At 36.6% G+C, this 17,578-nt stretch overlaps 1 long non-coding RNA gene across 1 annotated transcript; it reads left to right on the forward strand.

The window, feature by feature from the left end:
• The first annotated feature begins 12,423 nt into the window (after window positions 1-12,423).
• LOC126616209 (uncharacterized) lies at window positions 12,424-17,123 on the forward strand. The gene is made up of 5 exons (XR_007621058.1): window positions 12,424-12,660; window positions 12,745-12,847; window positions 13,375-13,436; window positions 14,659-14,724; window positions 16,388-17,123. It is a non-coding gene; the product is annotated as an uncharacterized LOC126616209 (long non-coding RNA).
• The last annotated feature ends 455 nt before the right edge of the window (window positions 17,124-17,578 follow it).

A 17,578-nucleotide genomic window follows, 5' to 3' on the forward strand; every position in this document is an offset into this window, starting at 1 on the left:
TCCTCTTTTTTTATTGAAACATGTACAAAACCCCTCAAAGAACCCAATTAGGACGAAAAAATTCATCAGCTAGCCACTTGTCAGGTTCTAATTCCTTCTTGGTGCGTAAAGCTTTTTTTTTTAGGAAACTTTAACGAAAACTCCCGATACTGTTCATTTGAACGAAAAACCATATTTTTACATTAAAAAGTCAATCCTGGTACTATTCGCTTTACTCTTTATTTTGTCATTATCGTTAAAACTCAAAGTTTTCAAACATTTTTCATTAGTTTTTTTTTTTACCCTCCTCCATTGAAAAATCTTTTTTTTAATTTTTTATTTTTTGGAGCTGAAACCTCGGTAAGCTAGAAATGCGTTTTTCTAAAGTATTTGAGTTGAAGTGTTTTGTCCCCTCTCTATCTCTCATCAGCCCATATAGATAGATCTAAGATGTCTTTATGAAGGCTGAAAATCGCGTGGTGAGAGACTTAGGAAGATTGTAATACAAAACAAGTTCCAGGGAAGTCCTATATTAGGCGCGACTTTGACATCAACGACCCCATTATATGCAAGTCCACTCAACAGTATGACATAAAGTGTTAATTAGTTAATTTTTAGCACACTGCTTTTTTTTTAGTGATCGAGCGATAGAGTAAGTGTTAAATAGTTAGTTATTAAGGAGGAGGAAAATTATTGGAGATCGAACCTGCACCATGATGCATAACCACAATTGCTTTCCACTACTCGATAAAGCGCCATATGTAGCTCATTATATACTTTAATCAAAGGATCAAGAGATAATGGGATCATGGTCTCCCTCAATCTTTGCGAGTACCAAACAGGGTTATGAGATTTTATTAATGTAAACAGACACGTACTGATGTACATTAAACATTACTTAGGGAACAAGAAGTACATCAGATATTCACTAATAACTTTACCACTAGGTAAGAAATAGCATATTGCAACTGTCACATTACAGACCGGCTCCGCCGTAGCATGATATTGTCCGCTTTGGGCTCCAGCCACGCCCTCATGGTTTTGTTTTTGGGAATTCACGCGAGAACTTCCTAGTGGGTCACCCATCCTAGGATTGTTCTCACCCAAACTCTCTTAACTTCGGAGTTCCAATGGAATCCGAAGCCAGTGAGTTCCCAAAAGGCCTCGTACTATATGGAGGTGGGCATGTACATATAAGGCACATCACCCCCCTTTCTGTTGGTCGATGTGGAATGTTACAACAACTGTTCCTGGCTTAATTTTAAGGAGTTGGAAAACCAAATGCCCAATGTCCATCTTGGTGTATCGGTGTCGCAAACTGCCACAGTTTCTGCTTTAGTTCCATCCGCATTGTCTGGTATCGATATTCAAAACATTTTTGCTGATCCCGTTGTATGTGTTTTTTCCTTCTATCCAGTTCTCTTCACCAACAAGTAGAAGAAGCATTTGAAGAGCTTTATATCCAAATTTATATGCAACTGTCTAAGCTAGGATAACATCAACCATATCCTCTTAAGTGCATATTGTTGGGCTGAGGGATTTTTCAAGTAACATGTGATTTAGCTATAGGTTACCCAGTAAGAAATGTACAATTATAAAATGTTAAATAGTGGGATTTGAACTCGTAGAGTAAGATGCTAATTAGGGCTTATTTTTACGGTTTAACTTCCTAATATTATTCTTCTCACCAAGGAGGAAAATATATAATATACAAGAGTGATTTACAAGGAAAGAAACATCAAATAACATCTTTCCTAATTACAATCTGATTACAAGGACCCAAATAGGTAACTAAACTAATTACAAAAGGTCAACTCTCCAACATTCCCCCTCAAGTTGGTACATAAATGTCGTTCATGCCTAACTTGACAAGAGAATTGTAGAACGCTCGACTTGCAACAACTTTAGTTAAGATATATGCCAATTCATCCTCTGACTTTACAAACAGGAATTGAATAATATTCTCATCCAACTTCTCCTTAATGAAGTGTCGGTCAACTTCCACATGTTTTGTGTGATCATGTTGAATTGGGTTGTGTGAGATATCGATAGCTGCTTTATTATCACAAAATAAATCCGAGGCTAAATTTGAAGGATACCCGAGCTCACCAAGTAACCTTCGAAGCCATAATAGCTCACATACTTTTTTTGCCATACCCCTGTATTCCACCTCTGCACTTGATAAAGCAACCACTTTCTGTTTCTTACTCCGCCAAGTCACTAAATTTCCTCCCACAAATGTAAAGTAACCAGATGTGGACTAATGATCAGTAATGTTGCCTACCTCATCCGCATTGGGGCAACCTTCTATTCGACAATGATCATTCTTGGAAAACATGATGCCTCTACCCGGTGAGGACTTTAGGTATCATAGGATGCGTTCAACCGCACCCATATGTGCATCACTTGGAGAATGCATAAACTGACTAACAACACTTACTGCATATGCAATATCTGGCCTAATGTGAGGTAAATAAATTAATCTTCCAACTAACCTTTGATAACGATCTTTGTTAGTGGGAACTTGATCAGAGTGCATGGCAAGATGGTGATTTTGGACTATGGGGGTGTCAGCCAGTTTACAATCAAACATTCCAGTTTCAGCTAACAAGTCTAAAACATACTTTCTTTGAGATTTCCTCTTTGCCATCACCTGTAACAATCATATCATTCACATAAATGGTAAATGCCATCAATTTCCCCATTCGACGTTTCAAGAAAAGTGTATGATCTGAATTGCTCTGCCTGAACCCATATTTCCTCATAGTCATCCGGAATCTACCAAACCATGCTCGAGGTGATTGTTTCAACCCATACAACGCTTTATTTAACTTGCACATTACTCCAGGTTGTAAAACTGATGCATAACTAGGTGGAATATCCATATACACTTCCTCTTTAAGATTACCATGTAAGAAAGTATTTTTTACATCAAATTGTTGTAATGGCCAATCTAAGTTAGCCGCTAATGAAAGCAATACTCTTACCGTATTAATCTTTGCTACCGGGGCAAATATCTCTGTATAATCAACACCATACATCAGAGGGTATCCCTTGGCCACCAATCATGCTTTGTATCGTTCAACAAACCCATCAGCTTTGTACTTCATGGTGTACAGCCATCGACACCCAACTCTCTTCTTTCCTTGAGGTAGTGGAACTAAATCCCATGTTTGATTTTTCTGGAGTGCAGCCATTTCTTCCTCCATTGCCTTGGTCCAATCGATCCTCAGATATTGCCTCATTCAAGGAACTTGGTGTGCTATCATTGGATATTTGTTGTACGAAAGCTTTGTCGAGTTTTGATAATTTATGTAATGACACATCGTTGGCAATGAGGTATTTAGAGCCTTTCGTTGTGTCCGATGAATAACAATTGGGTGGCATTCCCCGGTTGTGCTTGAAAGGTATTTGATAATTCGGAACAACAGATACATCAACAGGGATAGTATAGCTTACCTCAAGAATATTATCAGGAGTATGGTCACTGGTTGTACTATATTTGGAGATGAGGGGGAGTAGTATCAGTGGAAGTCTCAAAGTTGACAAATGACAGCACTATTGTCGTGGGTGAGGACGACACTGCTGTGCCTGTCGTTGATTTTATGGGCAGCACTACAGCTGTTGTTGGCTGGGCTGGCAACGTAGCCACTATAGGCTCTACTGCTGGCTCAGCCAGTGGCAGCGGAAGATCAGTAGTATCATCCATGGTCCAATCCTTCTCGTCATGCTGTGTCTCCCCCTGAGGAAGAGGATTGGAAGAATCTGAAAGGTAATACATCTCGGACTCGGAAAAATTAACATCCATAGTAACGTACATATGACGGGAATGAGGGTGGTAGCAACGGTACCCTTTCTAATGGAGTCTATACCCCATAAAAATACAACAGATAGCACACGGTTCAAGTCGTCCGTTGATTTTTATGAAGATGAACAAATGCAACACATCCAAAAACCCAAGACGAGAGTACCAAAACTGACGGTAGATGCATGAATGAGCAAGGACTTGTAAGAGGGTAAGAAAATCCAGGACTTTGGATGGTAGACGGTTGATAAGATAAGTGGCGGTTTGAAGAGCAACATCCCAAGAATAGCATAGAACATACGCCCCAATCAAGAGTAAGCGAGCCGTTTCTAAGATATGGTAATTTTTGCGCTCAACCATCCCATTCTATTGAGGAGTCTGAGGATAGGTAGTTTCGTGAAGAGTTCTGTGATTAGTTAAATAATGTGAAAGATCATTATTAACATATTCACCGACATTATAAGAATGCAAAATCCATATTTTAGTAGAAAATTGTGTCTGAACCATGGTGTGGAAGATCTTAAAAGCCGAAAAACATCACTTTTATGCTTAAGAAGATATAACCATGTCATCCGTGTGCAATCATCTATGAACGCTACAAACCACCGAATACCAGATGAAGTGGTAATCGGAGATGGTCCCCAAACATCTGAATGAACAAGACCAAAAGGACTAACACTTTTATTAGAATTCAGCGGATAAGAAACATAGTGACTCTTGGCAAGTATACAAGTGTCACATTTAAAGTCTGAAATTGAACAACCAACAAATAAATCCGAAAACATATGCTGCAAATAATTGAAATATGGATGACCCAAACGGTAATGCCATAACCATATCTGACGTCCCTTGTGATCAACAGCTCCTTGGGCGAGATTGACCCGTCATGTACTGACATCATCCACAAAATAAAGATCCCCCATCTTAGTACCATGACCAATTATCTCCTTCTTGAGAATATCCTATATAAAACAAAACTTTGATACATTAGCACACAACAGTTTAATTGTTCGATAGCTTGGCAAGGAGACATCAATTTATGCTTTAGTGAAGGTACAAGTAATGTATGAGGCAAAGAGAGAGAGGGTGAGGCGTACGGTGCCAACACCAATTACCAATGAGGTGACTCCATTAGCATTAATAATATTACGTCGAAGTGGAACAGTATCACAAGTTAAATCAATGGGATCATAAGTCAAATAGTATGTGGCACTAGAATCAATGATCCATCCGGATGGAGTATCATCATTATTCATATTAAAAACATAACCACAGTTACCTGAAGACTCCAGAGACATGTCAAAAGAACTCGAAATAGGAGGAGGATCATCTTGAGATATCAAAGATAATTGGGACATGGAGGTGGCGAGATTGGCTTGCCCTAACTTGGCTTGCTCATCTCGTTCCCGTTGTTTCGGAAGCTTCAACAGTTCCCACCAGTCATGATAGTCATGCAATTTGAAGTAATTATCGTAGCCATGTTTCTCACTACCGCAATAGCTGGGACATGTGGTTTAAGACGAGGAGGGTGGGGACCTGAGGTGGGTCGTGATGCCATCTTAGCAGCAAAGAGCGAACCCTGTGCTAGGCTCGGGGTAGTAGCTTGGGGTTGTAGTCCTGGGCTCGGTGTAGGTGGAGTTACAACTCGTGTAATAGGTCGAGCCACCATGGCTGCCCTACTTGGCAGCTGTCCTCCGGTATTCATCACAACTCATCGCATTCCCTCCGGCAAACATAAGCAAAAGTTTGTTCGACGGAAAGAATGGGCTCAGTTCATATAATATCACTACGAATTTTATCAAACATCTTATCCAATCCTGCAAGCAAAGTGTACACACAATCCGTTTGAACAATTTTATTATAAATTTCAATATCAATACTGCACTTCATTAGATTGGGTTGACGATAATCAATCTCTTGCCACAAAGATTGAAGATCACTATAGTATGTCTCCACCGGTCGTCCATCTTGCCTCATGTGAGCAATCGTGTCCCACACTTCCTTTGCCGTCGGTAGTTGAAGAAGGTACCCAATCAAATTGGGTTCCATAAAGTTGATGAGCCAACCCTTCACAATAGTGTTCTCCGTATGCCATTTGGTGAAGGCCGGATCGTCGGTAGGTGGCTATGGATTACTCCCAAAAAAGTAGCCAAACTTGTCTTTTTCATCAACAAACATCTCAACAATTTGAGACCAAACTCCATAATTGGCACCATTGAGTTTGATGCCAATCGAAGCAGTAGACGAATCATAATGGACAATCTATGTAACAACTTGCGATATAGGTAGGGTAGGATTCATGGTAGGGTCGGTTGGGGTAGTAGTGTTTAGGGTTGTAGTGTTTAGTGTAGGGGTGGAATCGATTAGGATGAGGTTGTTTCCACCGTGGAGTGGTGGTAGGTTCTCCATGGGAGGGCCGAGTTTGCTTAAGGGAACGGGCAGAGCAGAAATCCTAGGATCTTTGCTCTGATACCATGCTAATTAGGGCTTATTTTTTGGGGTTTAATTTCCTGATATCATTCTTCTCACCAAGGATGAAAATATATAATGTACAAGACTGATTTACAGGAAAAGAAACATCAAATAACATCTTTCCTAATTACAATCTGATTACAAGGACCCAAATAGGTGTAACTAAACTAATTACAAAAGGTCAACTCTCCAACATAAGTTTATCGAACTCGTCGATTTATTCAAATATATACCGATGATTAAACGATCTCTATTTTAATAGGTTCTTTAAAATAAAAATTAAAAAAAAACAACAACAACAACAACTGATGGCAAGCCACGATTATCCATCTCTTCCGAGATGAGGAATTTTAGCTTGCCCGTAACACAGTCAAGCAGACTCACCAGCTTAGAGCATCGAACTCAAGACCTCCCACATTCATTTGTTTATTGGGAAGTCGCAGTTTGCGCCCTTACCACTAGATCATTTGCTGTGGTTATTTTAATAGATTTTTTTTTAGTGATAATCTATTTGAATCGATTATGATGCACACACACACACATATATGTAAATGAACTTTCATTATTTTCAAATAGGGACACTAATTAAAAGTGTACCCTAAAAGTCATTTGATGTAATCTTGGGAATACAACTTAATCAAGTGTGCAAAGGTATTGTTTATTATTTGTAAATAATATAATAGTACAAGTTCAAAAGAATATAGGGCAAAGCTCATATAATATGGGATTGCAATCTAATGTATTTTGACTGTTGAGACTAATTTCAAATGATTTATATATTTTAATGTCTGGTCTTATGTCATTGTAGGGTGACACTAAAACAGATACATAGGTAGCTTCAGTTCCCTAAAAGCGATCAAATAGGAACTCTTACGTATGTATACTACATACACATGTCAATAAGAGTTCAATCGTTACAATAATGCAAAGTTAAGCCTTTTGTCCTGAGGCATCACATAACTGTTATTTTGTGGATAATGTAGTAACTCTGTGATACGCGTTATACATTTGGGGGTTATTGAGTGCATAGTTTGGTTCAATATAATATGTTATTTGGTATGGTGGATATATTACATACATTTAGATGACTAAATAATCTTCGGTTAGAATGATTTGTTGTAAGGATGATCTTCAAATGAAGATTAAGAAATTGAACGATTCTAATTATAAAAATTCTACGGAAAATGTACGTTCTTTGCAAATAAGAGAATAAATGCATCTCCCTAGCGGAAATGCAAGTACCATTCATAATATGCAGCCAAGCATCACTCAAAGTCTGCGAGACTTTGAGAATAATAATAAGAAGGGAATTAGAAGATAGTTTTAAATTCGCATAACGATTAGAGGAGTTTGATCACTTAGAACCTGAGGGGTCGCACACCCAAAAATTACATAATGGTGGAATAATTAATATGATTAATTAGCTCTTAAATGCCATAATTGGGCCTCAAAATGGTTTTGGGATTAATCCAGGCAATCGAGCTCACTTGGAGGTAAGGCCCAAAAGGCCCCATGACCGGTTTTGGTGAGAGAGAGTGTGTCCATGTGAATTTATTTTTTTATTTTTATGTTTTTAGAGTAAATTGTAGCAATGATCTCTCAATTTAAATCAAATTAGAAAAATGGTTTCTGATGAGTAGATTTTATATTATATATTTTACCCTAATCTTAGTATATTTTGGTTAATATATTGGAAGAATTTTGATACTTTGAATTATATTTTCAATATAGGACTTTCGACTTCCTCTGGAGCAAAACAGGACCAAATGGACGAATTTTGGAGTAATTCCAATTGGAGGACGTTCGTGAGTCACTTAGCTTGATCGTATCAAAATTTGGGATTTTTTCACCAAGCGGTTATTTTCTGGTGATGAAATAAAGAAGCAGTGTGCAGTGCTGGAAAATGACGTTTTTGGGCTTAAATTGCGTTTTTGGAGCCCAAGATGACCTCGGATGGGTTCGTGGCCTTCTGAAAAAGTGTTCAGAATATTCCAAACATCAAATCCAGCTATATTGGGCCAGTTTTGGAGCAGCTTTTGGGCCAAAACGTGGCTGTTCAGATTTTAGACGAATTTTATTATTTTTATTTAGGGTTTTTATTAATTTTAGTTTGCTAGGGTTTGTGTGGAGGCTTAGCAAATATATTGCTTGGCCGTCTACAGTTTTTAGACTACGCTTTATTTTATGCAATATTGGAGACAAAGATAGATGCTAGGGTTTTGAAGATTTTCTACTTGAAGGTGTTTTCAATCCTTTTCTTAAGAATATTTTCTATGATTTCAATTATGAATATGCGGAACTAATTTCTTTTGCTAGGGCGAAGCCTTGAGCCTTAGCATGAATATGTGATTTTTATTTAATTTCTTATGATCGATTGCATGCGTACTTTGAATTGTTAATCACCGTGATAAAAACTATCTAATTGTTTTAATGCCTGATCACCATTATGATCTTTAGAAAAGTAATTTGATGCAATTTTGGTCGGAAGGTTCCCTGAAATTGACGCTGGCTTCTTGTGATTAATAATTGTAATTTCGCTTAGGATGAATATCACGTCTTAAGGATTGCATGGTTTTTCAAAGGATTTTCATAAAGCATAATGAGTCTTTCATGTTCATATTTGATCCGAACGTCCGGACGGGTTGCATGTTAGATATACGTTCTATGTTGGAGGTTCCAAGTAGAATATGAATTAGGAAAATCTAACCTTCAAAGTGGCATGTGTAGATCATAAGTAATTGGTAAAAATTCATAGGATTGTTAGGTGATGGTGGAACCCTAGTGCTTTCTTAATTTGATTTCTCTCAAAACTGTTTTCTTTTCTCTCTAGTTTTAATATTGCAGATTGTCTTATCATTAATAGTTAAATTCGTTTTTAATTTAAGTAGGTTATAAAATCAATCATCTAAATTTCTACTTTACAATCATTAATTGGAATCTGATTTGTTTCGAATTATTTAATAATCCATGTGGAGAATGACCTTGCGAGATCCGTTTATACTACAATAACCTTGTGATTCTTGCAAGTAAAATAGGAGGTTTTTATCGCATTCACATAAGCAGTAAAAATCCTATCAATTTCTCAATTCATCAAAATGTGTAGCTATGGTCATTTTCGTCAACTTTGTCAAAATTTTGTCAAAATGAGTTATGTTAGAAGGATCATTGCTATAATTAGGGTCCTTCAACTTATCAAAAAGTGTAGCTATGGTCATTTTCATCAACTTTGTTAGAATTTTGTCAAAACAAGTTATGTTGGAAAGATCATTACTACAATGGGTTAAAGTTGAGGGATCATTGCTTCAATTGGGTTAAAGTTGAGGGATCATTTCTCCAGGTGGATTAAAGTTGAGAGACCAATGGTAATTAATTTTTAGTTGAGGGACCATAGCTACACGTTTTAATGAATTGAGAGACCAAAGGTAATAGATTTTTAGTTGATGGATTATTGCTCCAATTGAGTTAAAGTCTACTCTTTTTTAACACACAATATTATCTACACTAATGGGGACTGATGTGAGTTTAGTCTCACAATAAACTAGCAATAATATGGTTCAAATTCACCTTTGGCGAGAATCGAACCTAAGACCTCTCACTTACAAGTGAAAATGAATACAATTAGACTGTAATACTAAGTGATCAGTGTAAGTTTTAATTTCTTTTTCTTCTCAAGACTTAGAAAATAAAACTCTCTTATTCTATTTTTTTTTTTTTTTGGTACAAAGGAAGGTCTACAGCCAGAAACACACAAAAACAATTAAACAAATTTGGGTCTAGCATCCTCCCATAAATCTTCGTGAACTAAATCACCAACATCATTTGGAGGAGCCTTTGAAGTATGACAACTATACTCCATAGAAGCACCAATTCCTGTTAATTTATCCGCAACATAGTTCTTTTTCCTAGAAGGTTGCTGAACCCTACATAAGCCAGCATGCATTTAAGATTTATAGAAGCCACCAAGTTAAAGAGAGGGGCAAATGATGACAAGCTAACTCATCAAGCGTATACACTGTAATTTAATTTAGAATAAGAGGTAAACCAATTCTGTAGAAAAGCCATTCTTAATTCATATAAAATCGCTCCTAACTCAGCTTGCAACGCACCAAGCAAGAAAATGGCAGAATTGACTGGCTAGCTCGGGCAAGCAACACAGAACCATGACCAAAATTAACAGCAAACCCAGCATTCAAATGCCACTGGAGTCCCGTAACACCACACAAGAACCAATAACTCTCTCTTATTCTCTGTACACGCCAAGAAAATGAAGTAGAGATGAAAAGCTTGGTTTTATAGACTCATCTCAATTTTTGGTCATTGAATTGAATAAATAAAACAATAACAAAGAGCTTGATTAAACAGTATGTGTAAGAGCAAAAAAGTGTGTTTATTATTATTTTTTCATAATTAACTAGTTAAGAGGTATGCATGATGAAATTTCCTTTGAATCAATAATGCATGGTGGATGTGACTTGAATTGTAAAAAGTAAGCAACTTGCACAACGAAAGACAAAAATGAAATGAGAAGAAAAGGAGGCTTAACACCATAAAATATGGCTTACTGTTGAAGAATTGTGCTAGAGTTGAGTCCAGCATGATTACTGTATCAAAACCTACCAAACATTTAGCATGACAAAATTTATTACTATTATCGTGCAATACTTTCGTATATGGTAATGATTTTGTCACTTTGTTAGTGGGCAATTCTTTTTGGGCCAAAAATTGATTGTTTAAGTTAAATTTAAGGGCCAAAACTTATTTTTCAATGAAGGAGAAGATGAGATGATCCGCAGAGGAGAGAGAGCAGCAACGACACCAAAGGAGGGAGAAGGAGAGAGAGAGAGAGTGTGTGTGTGTATGTGTATGTGTGTCGCCAACATGAGATGAGAAAGATGTTGTGCGAGAGGGTTGAATTTCTTAGTTTCTATCGCGAAAAGAAACAGAGAATTTAATTATTAATAATTACTATATATATAAATGGTAAATATATTATAAAACATTATATAATACTATTTTGGTACTGTATACTATTGGTAATAGTTTTGAATAAAAATACCATACCAAATATGTACGGTTTGATACAAATCTAGCAGCATTACTAATTGACACAAATTTTTAGTACAAATTAGTATGATACAGTTGATAATTTGGTAGAAAATTTCACCCCAAGTTGTGCCATGTTCAGAATGACTAGCTCTAACTTATCCAGGTTGATTTTCAAGCCGATCGGATTGAAAATAAAGCTTTTATGTTCAGTTAAAAAAAAATATTCAGAATTAAAATTTCATTATAGTTTTGGAATATTCAGATTTTATTGAGCCGAGGTCAATTTAGAATTTTGAAATATATGTTGGCATGCATTAATCATTATGTGAAATTCTATGGTACCCTTCAAATAAAAAAACGGTAGTGATACTCTTAAAAAAGTTAAACTATAATAATTTAAGTTTACACGAGGTTAAGTAATAATGGTTGTTGATGTACAACATCAGCGAGACTTTGGAATAACGTAAAATGTGAAGTTGGTGACCTTCGCTCAGTTGCTCCGGTCACCTAGTGATGATAATGTGTAAAGAGATAGAGATAGGGAAGCAAACACAAGATGTACGTGGTTCACCCTAAGTTCGGCCACGTTCACTGAGTATAAGAGTTCTCATTAATAGTGAAGGGTTTACGCAAATACATAGTTTCAAGCATAATCATCATTAGTGGGTTCTAATGACTAGTTTAAGTATAATTGTGACAACCCGTCCCTAATTTTACGATTTTATTAATTTTAAATGAGTGAATTGATGAAAATGCCCCTAGAGGTAAGGATTTTGATTTTCGTTGACCATCGTTTAGAGAGACGTATGACTCATACTTTTAGTGTATTTGTGTTGTACTCGATGGTACGAACGTGTGGGCATAAACATAATTGAATTTGAAGTTATAACGAATATTTTACGAAACACTGAATATCGAGGGCAAAATGGTAATTTTATATTGGAAAGATATTTTGTGTCTTGTTTTGTGAGCCACGTGGGGCCCACACACCACTCCTCCTTTGTCCCGGGTCCCTTTCTAGAAATTTTGGACCTCTTTTGCTGCCACCTCATTTCCTCTCACTAGTTTTTTTTTTAAACACTGTCTTTCTCTCTCTTAGTCTCTCTCGCTCTCATCTCCCTCAGATTCTTTCTCTCTCCACTCTCTCATCCCTCTCATTCCTTTGCAAGCGCAGACATCGAGCCACCATCACCATCCCGGTGAGACTTCAACATCCACATCCTATCATCACTACCTGTTTATATGACCAGAAACGAAGGGCCGAGCTTGGAGTTGGCTTCTCACTCTAAATAGTGACAATCACTGTTCATCGTTTTCCCTAACGAATCATGGCAAATTATCGCTATTCTTGACAGAAGGTAAAGTTCTAGACCATTCAAATTGTCTTCCACTAGCCTTTTGACTAAGATTAACTTATTTCATGAGTGTTTTGGCATGATTAGATGCAAAAAAGACGCAGAGTTAACAAACCCAATTTAAGGCGAGGGATGCCACAAGTTGTAGGCCTTTTCCGGTGAACTCTGGCCATGACTGATCCGGGGAAAGGTATAATCCTAATTTACACTCGTTTATCTTCATTTTGGTAGGTGGAAAGTGATAAATGATTGAGTTTTGGGCTCGTTTAGAGCTCTGGTTCACTGCCCAAATTCCAACAACCAGACCCGCGACGGGGACCGAATCGATCCGACCAGAAAAAAAAAAGGGCCTAAACCCAAACCTGGCCTAAACCTTTGGGCCAATGTTCTAACCTAGCCCAGTTCCGAAATGGGCTCAGAATATTTGGGAATATTATTCGTTGGAATATTCCTTGTGTTGACTTTTGAAGAATTTTCTCGGGCCCCAAGTCCGTTTTTGACATCCATTTAGTCAAATTCTAAAGATTTATCGTAGTTGGCCGACTCGGCATATCTATTGACTTTTTAGGGTTGACCGTTGATATTTTCGTTGACTTTTTATAAAATTTACCCGGAACCCCCTTAGGGCATTTCGATGCTCTGATTCCAAATTTGCCATCAATTTCTCCAAATTCAAATGTTTTAATTGAGTTTTACTAATGAGTCTATTATACTTAGGTACAATTAACATCGGCAATCCATATTTACTCGTATGAACGGCTACGACTTTGCAAGTATCTGTGAGTAGGTCTTTTCTTTTATATAGTATATATATTATTTGAGTTTCCATACATAGATTATAATGCATTTTCTAAGTGATACCATAATTAAATTGACGTTATAAGAATTGTCATGATGATCAATTATGAGATTATTATGAATCCTATGATCCGCACATGTATGCATATTATTACGGGATACCTTATTTATATTTACGGCAATGAATAGTATTATGTCGACGTAAATTATTGATTTACCATTGTATGATTTTATTTACGTTATCTGCTTATCGTTGCTGCACTAGTGTTAGTAATCGCCCTGGCCAGGGCTAGTCTTTCACGTTATGTTCACATCGTACCGTATGCTCACTTTGAATCCATTGTAGGTGCTAGTCCTTTCCTAGATTGCTATAGGCAATTAGGACTTGTATGTGATGCGCATAACGCCAATCTTCACGTGATTGTAGTACTATAGCGTATATCATTATTACACCAAGTCTTACTCATGTCAGAATATCTCTGCATGAACTAGTGTGTTAGCATATGTCGATGAGCACTCGATATGATATGTTTGTTTATGCGAGATTATGTGATTACCGAATGTTAGATGTTTATTTACGTAATATTGTGATGTATTGAATTCTTAAGATATTGCAGGCTACGGTAAGTATTTTCATACTATACGTAGTATGTATATTTTGGAAACTATACTTGTTTTACGGCGAGGGCTTATTATGTTTTGAAAATGTTTTACAATGCTTTATGTTTAGGCCCACTCACCCTTGTTTTTTCTGCCCTCCAAGTTTTAGTAGCAGAACTTTCGTGCCGACAAGGACTTTATGGCAAAACGTTGTTATGGAAGTACTCTCAACTGTATAAATTTTATCCTACCTTAATGTACTGTACTTATGCTCTAACATCACGTGTGAAATAGATTCATTCCTACTCACATGCGCACTCCTACCTTTAGGCACCTTGAGGTTTAAATTTATTCACATTTTTCACATCGCTACACATTATGGCTTCGTCACCTTCTGGTGTCGGCCAGCACAGCTCGATTTGGAGTCCAGGTGGACATTAAGGGTCGGGGTGTGTCAACAATAATGACATTAGGGATTAATTGTAAAATAATGGTCTTCTTTTATAGTGGAGGATAGTTTCCAGCTTTTGTTCGCGGTCAATGTGGGACTCTATGAGCTTTATTCTGCTGTTGACATGTATTGTGATGTGATTGGCCTCCTAGGTGAAGGGAAACTCTTGTGCTTCAACATGGGTGCCTCAGCATGAACCTCTCAGTGGGCCCTTGAAGGTATGAAGTTGACTGGTGCTTGGTAGTTTTGGAATTAGGCAAGTATGGTACAAACAATGGTAAATTTTTTTTTTTTTTTGAACAAACAATATTAACACAAAATGAAGCTATTAATTCTCGTCAAAAGAAAGAGAAGAAGTTGTTAATAATGTTGGTGTTTACGTTGTGGACGTCCTTAATACACTGTCAAGTAGGTATTATACTTGAATGTGATTGCACGACATTACCAACGTTGATGATTACACCATGAGTAAATTGTAGCAATGGTCCCTCAACTTTAATCAAATTGAAGCAATGGTCCCTCAACTTTAATCAAATTGAAGCAATGGTCCCTCAACTAAAAATTCATTACCACTGGTCCCTCAACTTGTCAAAATGTGTAGCTATGGTCATTTTCGTCAACTTCGTCAGAATTTTGTTAAAATGAGTTATGTTAGAAGGACCATTGCTACAATTGGGGTTCCTCAACTCATCAAAAAGTGTAGCTATGGTCATTTTCATTGATTTCGTCAAAATTTTGTCAAAATGAGTTCTGTTGGAAGAACCATTGATGCAATTGAGTTAAAGTTGAGGGACCATTGCTCTAATTGAGTTAAAGTTAAAGGACTATTTCTCCAGTTGGATTAAAGTTGAGGGACCAATGGTAATGGATTTTTAGTTAAGGGACCATAGATGCACGTTTTGATGAGTTGAGGGACTAATAGTAATGAATTTTTAGTTGAAGGGCCATTGCCCCTGTTGAGTTAAAGTTAAAGGATCATTACTATAATCTACTCATACACCATAAACATCTTATTATAATATAAATGTAGGTTATTACAAGTCCACATCATGACATTACAATATAAATGTAAGTTAGTTTTAGATTTCTATAAATTAATTTAATTCCACAAGACATGAGTGACACCTAATTACATTTCATGGCTACTTAGATCAGATATATATATATACACACACACATACACACGTGATTAAATCATGAAATAATGTCAAATCAAATGTGAATATTGATGAGTCACTTTCATATTATATATTTTATCCTATTCTTAATACATTTTGGTGAGATGTTGATACTTTGTTTTGTATTTCTAATGATCAAACGGATGAATTTTGAAGGAATTCCAATTGGATCATTGTCATGAGTCTTTGAAGTTGTTTGTGTCAAAGTTTCACATTTTTATGACAAGCCGTTGAATTATGGTGAATAAATAAATGACGAGTGTGCAAAACTGCTAGAGTGTTGTTTCATGATTAATTAGGCTTTTTAACAGTCAAGATGATGTTTGCTGGAGTTGAGCCCTTCTACAAAGTTGTTCAAGACGTCTGAATCTGTAACAAGACCTTTGGGCCAGTTTTGGAGCTGGTTTAGCCCATGAACGTGGCAAATCTTTGAAGTGGTTGATTCTCCATGTTTGATTAGGATTTTGTTTCCTAAGTTATCTTGATTTATTTTATTTTCTAGTTTTATTCCAAGACTTTTTCTAGGAAGGATTTTTACTATAGAATAAATAAGCTTGGCCGACCTCAGGGTTCCTTTCTATGCGATTTGGAGAGAGAATTTGATAGGAGCATATTTATGTGACTTAGTTAGATTGTTTTCTTGCATTTTCGTAGTTAGTTTGTATTTATTATAGTGTTTTAAGCTATTTTCGTGTGTTTGTAGGTCCAAATGACAAAGTTGGCAAGAAAATGCAATTTGGAGCATTTTGGAGCAGTTTTGGGCATCAATTGGATAGCTTATGAGTGGAGCAAGATGGATGGACGAATTTGAAGTTTAAGAGGCTAGGAATGTGCTGAAAAGATGAAGAAAATAAATCCAAGACAAAGAAGATAAGGAATCAGCTCAAAAGAAGGAACATTATCCAAAACCTTATCCAGCCTTATCTTATCTAAACTAACCTTATCTTATCATGCCTTAAATCCAGCTGCAAGGGGGACTACTTATCACATTAGAATGCCTGATATCTTATTCTAGAAGCCATGAAATAATGCAAATAACCTGATCCTTCTTCCCCCTAGAAATCTGACGAATTTCCTACTCCTTTTCATCCTTGGAATCTGATGAGAATTGTCCTTGTTCTTTGCTGATTTGGAGTCCTAATTCAACCCTTTTTGTTGTGCCTTTTCTCCCTATAAATACATATTTTCTGCCACAATTCAAACCACCACCCTCTACCATATTTTTCTACACCATTCACCATACACACCTCATTGTGTTGTGGCTTTGCAAGGAGAAGGAGCCATTTGCCGAGCATTGTCATTCAACATAGGATTGCTGGAGCTTTCTTAGGTGTTTTCTATCTTTTATTTTCATTGTTTAATTTAATGTTATCTTCAGTTTTTAAAGACATGTGGAACTAATTTCTTTATAGTTGGAGGTGAATTCGAAGCCATGATTATATGCTATATATGAATTGATTACATCCAGTTATTGTTTCTTGAGTCTTGAATGTGATTTGCTTATCTGAGTTATTAAAACTTGTTTATGTATGTTGATTAAGGGTCGACACTTAATTTGCATGCATGAACTTGATGCTAGAGTATAAGGGAATTTCACCTAATCGTTATGAACTTATATTCACAAGTAGTGAAGGTTGCTAGTCACGATCGTGTTAAGTAAATCCTTGGCAGGAGTATCATGTTTTTCATAGTTACGAATGTCTCGTCAACACTTATGATTTTCAAAGAACTTAATGACCTTTGATATGTTTTCTATCATGCTTTTCATAGTTAGGGGACTTGAGAAGGATAATTTGGTTGTGATGCGTATCGCGTCCAATTCAATGAGTTAAGGAAAATCTGATGGTTAATTTGTGCTGTCACGGTTAACTTGGGGTGTTGTCATTCATAGACA

The sequence above is a fragment of the Malus sylvestris genome, chromosome 3, assembly GCF_916048215.2.
Source record: "Malus sylvestris chromosome 3, drMalSylv7.2, whole genome shotgun sequence".
Classification (NCBI taxonomy): domain Eukaryota; kingdom Viridiplantae; phylum Streptophyta; class Magnoliopsida; order Rosales; family Rosaceae; genus Malus; species Malus sylvestris.